Raw genomic sequence first — 11,003 nt, 5'->3', positions numbered from 1 at the left:
TTCACATTCAGTCTCTGTAGGCGTCTGAAGGAAGGTTGCCTTACCCTAATTTCTACTTTGTATTAGTCAGGCACAAACGCAATTGTGGGCCATAATACGAGAAATCCCAACCTGAGAAGGTTGGGCTCATCTTAGGATCTTCAAGATAGATGTCCTCTATATGGAAGGATTCCTCAGACTAAGCACGATTCCAGGGAACAACCACGTTAAAGGCTGCCATCAGACCAAGAAGTTGTTGTAGGTCTAAAGTAGAGAAGGGCATTTCATTAAAAGTAGCCTCTCTTCTTCTCCAATGTGTAGCTCGATTAAACCTTCTTATTAGATGGTCTATGTTCAAAGATGATGTTGTTGAAGTTTGGAGGAGAGACATTCCTTGAATGATACTCCTTATATGAGTCGCTCTTCCAAAGTAGTTGGAAAAACATGGAACTCTTATTCCTTTAAGGTCTCAGAAAAGGAGTAAGAAAAGGGATCAATCTTTTGCATCTTTTGGTCCAAGCGTTGGGTGCCAAAATTCATCTTCTCTCTCTATCTACCCTTCAAATAGTATGTATCCCTTGAAGCCATGATAAAGTCTGTGTTGTTGTCTAAAGCACACTCAGGTTGATTTTGAGGCTGAGGTCTTGATGGCAACAACCAATCAATTGAGTCTCCGTCTTGTCTGCTCAGATGTTGATGCATTTTGTTGAAGATGTTAGTTAAGAGTTGAGGTGTAGAAACAGTATCAACTCTTTTCTTGATCTCTAGTCTAACCTTCATTGCATCAAAAGAAACAAACTTAATTAGTTGCCCCATAGATGTTTTCCAGTCTTGAGATGTCTGCTTCAGACATAGTTTGAGAAAGCAACTCATCAACAATAGCTTCATCTTTAGTTGTGACTGGACAAAGCTGTAAAGGTGCAACCCCAAGGTCTGTTTCAATAGTACTTGATTCAGTAGCATCAGACCCTTGCAATGATACTTCAATAATAGACTGAAGCATTGCAACATCTAGAGCCTCCATTTTTCCCTCTACTATTGTCTCTTGAACCATAGCTGGTTGGAGCTCTGCGTTTCTTTCAATAGAAGCTACAAAGAAGATCTTAGCACTTGTTTCCAAAGCTTATTAGATTTTGGCATCCAATTCAACTTTCTGCAACTCCTCCTCAAGCGCAGCTTTTATAGCCTCAAGCACTACTTTGTCAGGTACATGGTCACTTGCAATTTCATTCCTTAGCTCCTTGTCCCTTGTCAAGATCTTCCAAGATACTATTATAACTTCTTTAGGAATCTCTTCTGAAGCCTATCCTTCAAGGGTAGCAGCCTTCTTTTTTGCTTCTTCTTCTGCTTTCTTCTTCATGGTCTTTTATGCTCTTGTTTTCCTTTTAGCATGAAAGAGGACATTGTTTGGCCTTAGCAAGGGCAGTAGCTTTAGCCTTAATGGAAGGGGGTGAAGCAGATTTGGGTGTTGGTTGAGAAGGAAAGACTAAGGATGGTCAGGGTAAGAGGGTGAGATAGATTTACATTGGGAAGGTTCAGTGTTTTGAACAAGTTAAAGAAATGGTGGTAAAGGTTCAGCTGATGGTTGGGTTTGGAAATATTTGATTCTAATGGTAGGCTTTTTAGGTTTAGGTGTATGATCTCAGTCTAATTTTGAACCCTTTTCTCCTTTTGGGGTCAAATGGAGGTTAGGTTTTAGGATTTTTGGCTAAGGTTGGGGGTTTAGGGTCAGAAGACAGAGGGTGGTATTTTCTTTTAGTGGGTAGCTTGTGTCAGGGTTGGCTTGGCTTGGCTTGCTCCCCCTACGTCTGTTGAGTAGATGCTCCAAACTCAAGATCTAAAGGATTAGCTTGAGTTCCTATTGTTTAATTAACATAAGACAGATGAGTCTCAATCACCTCCTACTTCACTTTCTTCTTTATGTGCCTTTACACATACTCAGGGAATTTTCAATAATTCCCATTTTTACAAAGGCTGCCCTCTTCAGTTGAGTGGCTCCAGATGATGGCACCATTAAGGAAACCTTCATCCAACTAGCCTCAAAATCTGGGTAAAGAACCTTCCATAAGGAATAAGATTCTTCTTCACCTTGGGGTTGAACCTGTCCTTGAAGGCATCCATCTAGTAAAAGAAGATGATCTCAAGAAGATTCACCTTCTCCACTACCATGATCTTGTAGACGCACAAGCGGTATTTGTCACTAACACAGTCTCTTGATCCTACTATAGGCATAATTATATTGAAGATCATGTTATGAATCATTCTACACATGTAGGTCAAGTTTGTTGTTCTCAAGAAGGTGTTGAGAGCATTCTTATCACTTCCATCTGGGTAAGGCTTTCCATAGACCAACTTGTCAATAGTTTCTTAGGTTATCTCCTTCTCCCAGTCTTTGCTTATGGTAAGAGATTCAATAGCACATCCAGATGTAGCAACAATGGTGGTTGGAGAGATCACCACCTGAGTCCCAACAATAGTTCCCTTGATGCTAACTCCATCTTGCCTAGTAGTTCCTTAGAAGAAAGCATAGAGGCCATAATTCCAAATGCTGAACTTTTTCAGAAAAGACGTCCAACCAACCATGTCAAAGAGTCCCTTCACATCAAACCCTTGGTCCTTCAATCTTTGGAAGTTTATCCACTTCCAAGGGATTAGGAAAAGCTTGAGTTGCATCTTCAACATTATTGATGTAAGGATGCCAACAAACTTGTTCTTCTTTGGAGGTGCTATTGTTCACAAAGGGTTTTGAAAAAGAGAGAAAAAAGAAAAAGTTGTTGAAGCCTTTGAGTTCTCAGACAATGATTTTGCACAAATACTTCTAAGAGTTCCTAAAATTTTAGGAACTTCTCTAAGTGCCTGTGTTTGCCTTTTCCAATTTTTCAAAAAGAAAGAGAGAGGAAGATTGATGTAATGACTCAAATATCATTAAATATATTTTGAAAGCTGCTTTTCAACCATCGCAAAAATTGTTGTGCACGTTTCTCAATAAAAAAACTGAAACGCTTTTGTCTTTGTGAACATGTTTCCTCTTTTGTCTTATACTTCAACAAACATTAATCCTAACATATTAATGATAAAAGAATAAGATGATGGCATTGTGTGAAAGAATGTTTCATTAATCTAATAAACTAATCATATCCAAATGTTCCCTTATACAGAAGAAACATTCTTCAAACAAAGGCTTCGTGAAGATATCAACCTATTAATTATCTGTGTCTACAAATTTTATATCAAAAACACATTTTTGCACATAATCACGAATGAAATGATATTTTATCTTGTTGGATCAAGTGGCCTCGGAATAATTAAGAAGAAGGGGGTTGAATTAATTATGAACATGTCTTGACTAATTAAAAATCTATCCTTCTTAATGTTACTAGATTCAATTAGGCTTTTACTACAAAGTTAAGAAAGTAAAAGCGACAATTAAAAGTACACAGCGGAAATTAAAGAGTGTAGGGAAGAAGAAGACAAACACAAGATTTATACTGGTTCGGCCACAAACCGTGCCTACATCCAGTCCCCAAGAAACCTGTAGTTCTTGAGATTTCTTTCAACCTTGTAAAATCCTTTACAAGCCAAAGATCCACAAGGGATGTATCCTCCCTTGTTCTCTTTGAATAACCAAGTAGATGTACCCTCCACTTGAACTGATCCAATAGAGACGTACCCTCTCAGTATAACAATCCCCAAGTAGATGTACCCTCTACTTGTACCACAAAGGATGTACCCTCCAATGTGTTGGGACAAAGAATTCTCAGGCGGTTAGTCCTTTGAGATCTTTTGTTTAAGGGGAAGGGAAGAATCAAAAGAATTTTCTAGCGGTTAGTCCTTTGAATCTTTTGGCAAAGGGAGAAGAGAGACACAAAAGAATTCAGGTGGTTAGTCCTTCTATTCTTTTGGCAAAGGGAGAAGTGAATGAAGAAGAATAGCACAAGTTTTTTATCAAAGAACTTTTCTTGAAAGAGAAAAGATTGAACAAAAACTTTTAGAAAGATGAAGAGAAATGAATTAGAAAGTTCTGTTGAAAGTGTTGAAAGAGATGAAAGAAGATATTGAAATATTATTGAAAGATTGATTAAAAATAGATTAAAAGATTCATGCCATGGTCAAATATTTATAATCTCTTGATGACTCAAGTTAAAGTTTGTGACTCTTGGCAATTTCTTTAAAACTAGTCACCTTAAAAATTGTGACTCTTTTGAAAACTAGTCACTTAAAAGGTTGTGACTTTTGAAAAAATCTTCAGAAACAAGTCACTTGAAGAATTGTGACTTTTGGAAATTTATTTTTCGAAATCAGTCACTGGTAATCGATTACCATTATAGTGTAATCGATTACACATCAAAATATGTGACTTTTCATGTTTAAATTTGAAAATCAAAATGTTTAGAAACACTGGTAATCAATTACAGGTATTGTGTAATCGATTACACGAGTTTAAAATGATTTGAAAATGTTTAAACACAAGTTGTGACTCTTGAAATTTGAAATCTAACATTTTAAAACACTGGTAATCGATAACTACCTTCTGGTAATCGATTACTAGAGAGTAAAACTCTTTGGTAATGATTTTGTGAAAACTTCTTGTGCTACTCAATGTTTTGGAAAACTTTTTTAGTACTTATCTTGATTGAGTCTTCTCTTGATTCTTGAATCTTGATCTTGATTATTCTTGAATCTTGATTCTTGAAACTTGATTCTTGAATCTTGAATTTTGATTCTTGAAACTAGATTCTTGAATCTTTGGAATTTTCTTAACTCTTGATTCTTTGGCATCATCAAAATAACCTTGGAAGACATTGCTTCCACATATCTCAATATGCTTAGCCTTTGAATTTTGTATGGGATTTTTAGTTAGGTTGATTACACTAGAATGTCACAATATACTGGTATATTGTTTTCAACACTAGAGTAATCTTCCAGGTGATACTTTACCCATAACAATTATGATCAACAACTTGCAGTAGACACATATTCAACTTCAACTATAGATAGAGCAATGGAGTTTTGTTTCTTGCTTGCCAAAGATATAAGACAAGGTCCAATATAGTGACATCCTCAACTTGTGCTTTTCATTTCTACTCTATCTCTTGCAAAGTTTGCATCATAGTAACCTACTAACATGAAATCTTGATTTTTCATATAAAACAAACATTGGTTAGTGGTACTTACTAGATAACGTAAGATCCTTTTCATAATTTTCAAATGTAATTCATGAGGATCAGACTGAAATCTAGCACATAGACATACACTATGCATAATATTTGTTGGATCGAATGGCCTCAGAATAATTAAGAAGGGGGGTTGAATTAATTATGAACATGTCTTGACTAATTAAAAATTATCCTTCTTAATGTTACTAGATTCAATTAGGCTTTACTACTAAGTTATGAGAAAGTAAAAAACAGAAACAATAACTTAGACAAAAGTAAAGCGGAAATAAAAAGTACACAGCGGAAAGATAAAGAGTGTAGGGAAGAAGAAGACAAACACAAGATTTATATTGGTTCGGCCATAACCCGTGCCTACATCCAGTCCCCAAGCAACCACCGGTTCTTCAGATTTCCAATAACCTTGTAAAATCCTTTACAAGCAAAGATCCACAAGGGATGTACCCTCCCTTGTTCTCTTTGAACAACCAAGTGGATATACGCTCCACTTGAACTGATCCACAAGAGATGTACCCTCTCTTGTTCTCAGTATAACCACCCAAGTAGATGTACGCTCCACTTGAACTGATCCACAAGAGATGTACCCTCTCTTGTTCTCAATATAACAACCCAAGTAGATGTACGCTCTACTTGTACCACAAAGGATGTACGCTCCAATGTGTTAAGACAAAGAATTCTTAGGCGGTTAGTCCCTTGAATCTTTGTAAGGGGAAACAAAAGATATCTCAGGCGGTTAGTCCTTTGAAATCTTTTGTTTAAAGGGAAAGGGAAAAAGATATCTTAGGCGGTTAGTCCTTTGAAATCTTTTGTCAAGAGGGAGAAGGGAAGAAACAAAAGAATTCTCAAGCGTTAGTCCTTTGAATCTTTTGACAAGAAAGAAGGAATGAAGAAGAAGAATAATACAAGTTTTTTGGTCAATGAACTTTTCTTGAAAGAAAAAGTATTGAACAAAAACTTTTAGAAAGATGAAGAGAAATGAAGGAAAGAAATCTTGTTATGCATGAAAGGAATCAGTATTTGAAATTCGTGACATGGTCACATATTTATAATCATTTGATGACTCAAGTTAAAGTATATAACTTTTGGCAATTTCTTTAAAACTAGTCACTTTAAGAGTTGTGACTTTTGTGAAAACTAGTCACTTAAAAAGTTGTGACTTTTGAAACAATCTTTAGAAACAAGTCACCTTAAGAATTGTGACTTTTGGTAATTTATTTTTCAAAATAAGTCACTGGTAATCGATTACCATCATAGTGTAATCGATTACACATCAACAGATGTGACTCTTCATGTTTAAATTTGAAAATCAAAACATTTAGAAACACTGGTAATCGATTACAAGTATTGTCTAATCGATTACACAAGTTTGAAATGATTTGAAAATGTTTTATCACAAGTTCTTGAAATTTGAAATCTAACGTTTTAAAACATTGGTAATCGATTACATGATTATGGTAATCGATTACAGCTTTGTAAATCAGTTTGAAAACAATGTTGGCTACTGGTAATCGATTACTGCCTTCTGGTAATCGATTACTAGAGAGTAAAACTCTTTGGTAAAAATTTTCTTTTGAACAAAATTGTGCTATTCAATAGTTTTTGAAAAACTCTTTTAATACTTATCTTGATTGAGTCTTCTCTTGATTCTTGAATCTCAAGTCTTGATTCTTTACTTGAATCTTGAATCTTGATCTTGATTATTGTTGAATCTTGATCTTGATTCTTGAAACTTGCTTGACTCTTGATTTTTTGGAACTTGCTTGACTCTTGATTCTTTGGCATCATCAAAATAATCTTAGAAGGCATTGCTTTCACAATATCAAGTATACTAGAGGTCAAATACAGAAGGGAGCCAATCATACATTTGTAGATCGTCTAATCTACTGGTTTACCTAATTCGTCTTTGCTCAGAGGATTGGAAGCATACATAGGATTTTTCATAGGCTTAGCATCTTCCATTTTAAACTTCTTTAAAAGTTCCTTAGTGTACTTTTGTTGGTGGATGTAGATACCTTTGTTGTCTTGCTTGGTCTGAAGCCTTAGAAATAACTTAAGTTCTCCCATCATGCTCATTTTGAACTCACTCTTTATAAGATCAGAGAAATCCTTGCATAGAGATTCATTAGTAGCTCCAAAGATAATATCATGAACATATATATGAACTATAATGAAATCCTTGCTAACTTCTTTTGAAAATAATTGTATCTATTTTGTCTTTCATAAAGTCATTTTCTAAAAGAAAAGAACTCAGTTTCTCAAACCAAGTACGAGGTGGCTGTTTCATACCATACAGAGCCTTTTGAAGTTTAAAAACACGGTTTGGAAGTGTATGATCTTTGAAGTCAAGAGGTTGTCTGACATGCACTTCTTTTTCACTAAAGCCATTAAAAGAAAGCACTTTTGACATCCATTTGAAAAAGCTTTATGTTTTTATGAGCAACCAAGGTGTTAGTCGTCATTTACGACTAACTTTTGTATTGAAAAGTTTTATGAAATTTATGTCTTTTCCCCAATTTATGGTTCTTTTTGTAGGTTTGTATATATTTTTATGGTTAGTTTAATTTTTATGCAGTAGATATTCCTTTCATTGTGAATTAATGTGTTTTCAACTTCAGTTTCAGGTGAAAAGATGAAGAATAAAAAGGTTGCAGAAGCTGGTGTCTCGCTAAGCGAGGCATATGCACTTAGCGAGCAACATCCGCTAAGCGAGGCATTAGCTCGCTTAGCGAGTTAGGAGAATCGAGAAGAAAATCTGCCATGCATGCATTCGCCCAGTGAGTCATTTGTCTCTTCTGGCGCCCAGCGCGCCTGGCTCGCTAAGCCAAAAATCACTAACTCGCTCTTAGCGTGAAAATGGCGCTAAGCGAGCCTTCGAGGACAGAAAGCCCTTAAAAGCTGAAGTTGGTGAAAAAAGAAGGAATCTTTAGTTTTTGGAAGAAATAGAGATATACGTGAGAGACGCAGCAGGGCAAGGGAGCACCAAAAACCTCAGCTTTCAAGAGAATTTTAGTTTTAAGAGTGATTTCTAGGTTCCAAGAGGTGGAGGAGACATCCCCACCACTGTGTAATCTGAATTTTGCTTCCAAAAACCCCTATTGTAGTTGAAAGGTGATAACTTGCCATGGAAGGCTAAAGCTTTTGTTGGAAATTTCTGCTGAGCCTTGATGTAAATACTCTTTACTATCTATTTAACGTTGTTTTGATGTGTTCATTACTTTTATCTGCATTTAATTATTGCATGCTTGTGGACTGATCACCCATGTGTGTGTAAAGTTAGGATTTTTAGCATTGGAAAATGTTCTGAATCCTTAGAACTGGATAGAGTAGGGCTAGATAACTATATGTCGGGACACGAAGTGCAGGGATTTAGTTTTTAATATGCTGTAATCGTAATGCAATTTGTTTAGGATAAGTTCAACGAGACATCCTAGAACGAGGTTTAAATAGAATTAGTCCATTCACATGAGGAATCGGTGTTTGGTGTATTTTCCCTCAGCATAGAACACAAAAACAACCTTAAATAGAGAAAAACCTTTAATTGCATCAAGTTGCTTAGTAGAAGGACCCAACATTTTAATCATTTGTTTATCTCTCGCATTTAGATAGTTAATTTTGTAGTTATCTTTAGAATTGCAAATATATCCTTTGTTTATTTACATTTCATGGCTTTATACAAATGTCTACTTGTTGAATGAACGTTTTTCGGAATGAAACAAACTCCTTGTGATTCGATACTCGATTCTTACCATTTTATATTACTTGTGACTCAGTACACTTGCTGATAAGATTTCACAGTTGAACGAGAGTGAACAAAAGGCAAGCATGATACTCGGTTCAATACCTTTTTGCTGGTTATATTCCTTAACTTCTAACCTAGCTTTGTTTCTTACCACATTTCTTTGTTCATCCTATTTATTTATGAATGCCTATCTTGTTCCAATGATGCTTTTGTTTTGAGGTTTGGGAACAATAGTCCAGTCGTTGTTCTTGGTAAATTGGTGAAGCTCTTCTTCCATGACAATGATCCAGTCATCATCTGTAAGTGCTTCTTCTATGGTTTTGGGTTCTATTTCAGACACAAAATCACATGAAGCAATATCTTTGAATAATGATTTGGTCTTGACTTCTTTAGTCAAATCTCCAATGATCTGATCTTCTGGATGATGGTGGACAAACTTTCAGTCCTTCGTTTGTGGCTTATGATCTGAGGATCCTTCAATTTGAGGAATAATTTCATTAAAATTCTTATCAGACATTAGTCCATCATTGAATTTAACATGGATGGATTATTCTACAACTAAATTTCTAGTATTAAAAACTCTATATGCTTTAGAAGTATTAGAAAAGCCAAGAAAAAAAAATCTCTTTATCCACTTTGGAATCAAACTTAGCAAGTTGATCGTTAGTGTTCAGGATAAAGCATTCACATCCAAATGGATGAAAGTATGAAATACTGGGTCTTATTCCTTTCCATAGTTCATAGGGAGTCTTTTTGATCAATGTTATGATCAATATATTGTTTTGAACATAACATGTTGTATTAACTGCTTATGCCCAAAACATGGTTCTAGCCATCTCTTGCAGAGTTCTATGTTTCCTTTTAACTACTCCATTTTGTTGAGGTGTTCTCGGTGGAAAACAAAGTTGTGGAAAATATTATTTTGACTATACACTTGTCTTTGTTGAATGAAAAAATATAACCACTATCACAAAATTAACTTATGCTAAGCAGGTTATACTTTAGACCTTCAACACATAAGACGATTGTCCATGGAGGCTAGAAAGGGAATACAAATTTTACATATGCCAGAGATATTTCCCTTACCTATGTCTCCAAAGGCAAATGATCCTCTCACATTTGGCTTTAGGTCTAGGAACATAGACCTTTCCCCTATCATGTGTCATCAGGATTCACTGTCCAAGTACTAGCTTAAACCTCGACCTTTTCCTACCAATGATATCTGCAACAGTTACTATTTGAGATTTTGGTACCTATATCTTTTTGGGTCAAGCATAGTTAGTAACCTTAGACATTTGTTTCTTCTTATGGATGCATCTAAAATTGGAGTGTCCAAACTTACCACAAAAGTCACATTTGTCTGAAATAGACTATGGCTTAGAGGATCTTGTTCCCTTTTCAAAGCCTAGGCCAGACTTTTCATAGAGATGTTGATGAAATTTCAAAGGAGTGGTAAGAGTCTTTGAACTTTCCAAAGTCTTTAGTGATGCATGCTACTTCTTCCCTCAGTTTTTCAACAGTGTAAATTTCATCAGTCTTACTGGCCAAACTCAAACTCTTTTCTAGAATTTGGATCTTTTTTTTAGATCTTTATTTGATTTCCTTAGTTTAGTGTTTTTAGAAGCAGAAGCTTTCAATTTTTCTTTAAAAATTTTGCACTGAGGGAAATCATATGACAATTCTGAAGAAGAACATCATAAGACATATCTTCTTCATCGCCTGATGAAACACAAGAAGAAGCATCAAATTTAAAGCAAGTTTTTACCTTAACCTTATCTTCTATATCTGGCATGAGACAAATATTGGCTTATTCTTCATCTAAACTACTACTCTTCTCACTATTTAAGTCATCCCTTGCACCTAAAGGAGTGTTGGAACTTTCCTTTCTTCTTCATCATCTGTTTGAAATTTTTGGATATGAGGTCACTTCATCATTTGTGGATCCATTAGAGTTGTCTAATCCATTAGATTCCTGCATCTGAACTTAGAGCTTCAGACAAGCTCTTCATTTCTTCTCTTTTGAAACTTGTCTCTTCAGATTTAAGGGTAGTGGAATTCTTCTTTTGTAAATGATCCTTATGTTTGAAGGTGAACTTCATGGACTCTTAGGA

Source organism: Glycine soja, chromosome 9 (assembly GCF_004193775.1).
Source record: "Glycine soja cultivar W05 chromosome 9, ASM419377v2, whole genome shotgun sequence".
Taxonomy (NCBI): domain Eukaryota; kingdom Viridiplantae; phylum Streptophyta; class Magnoliopsida; order Fabales; family Fabaceae; genus Glycine; species Glycine soja.
This window is presented reverse-complemented; position numbering follows the sequence as displayed.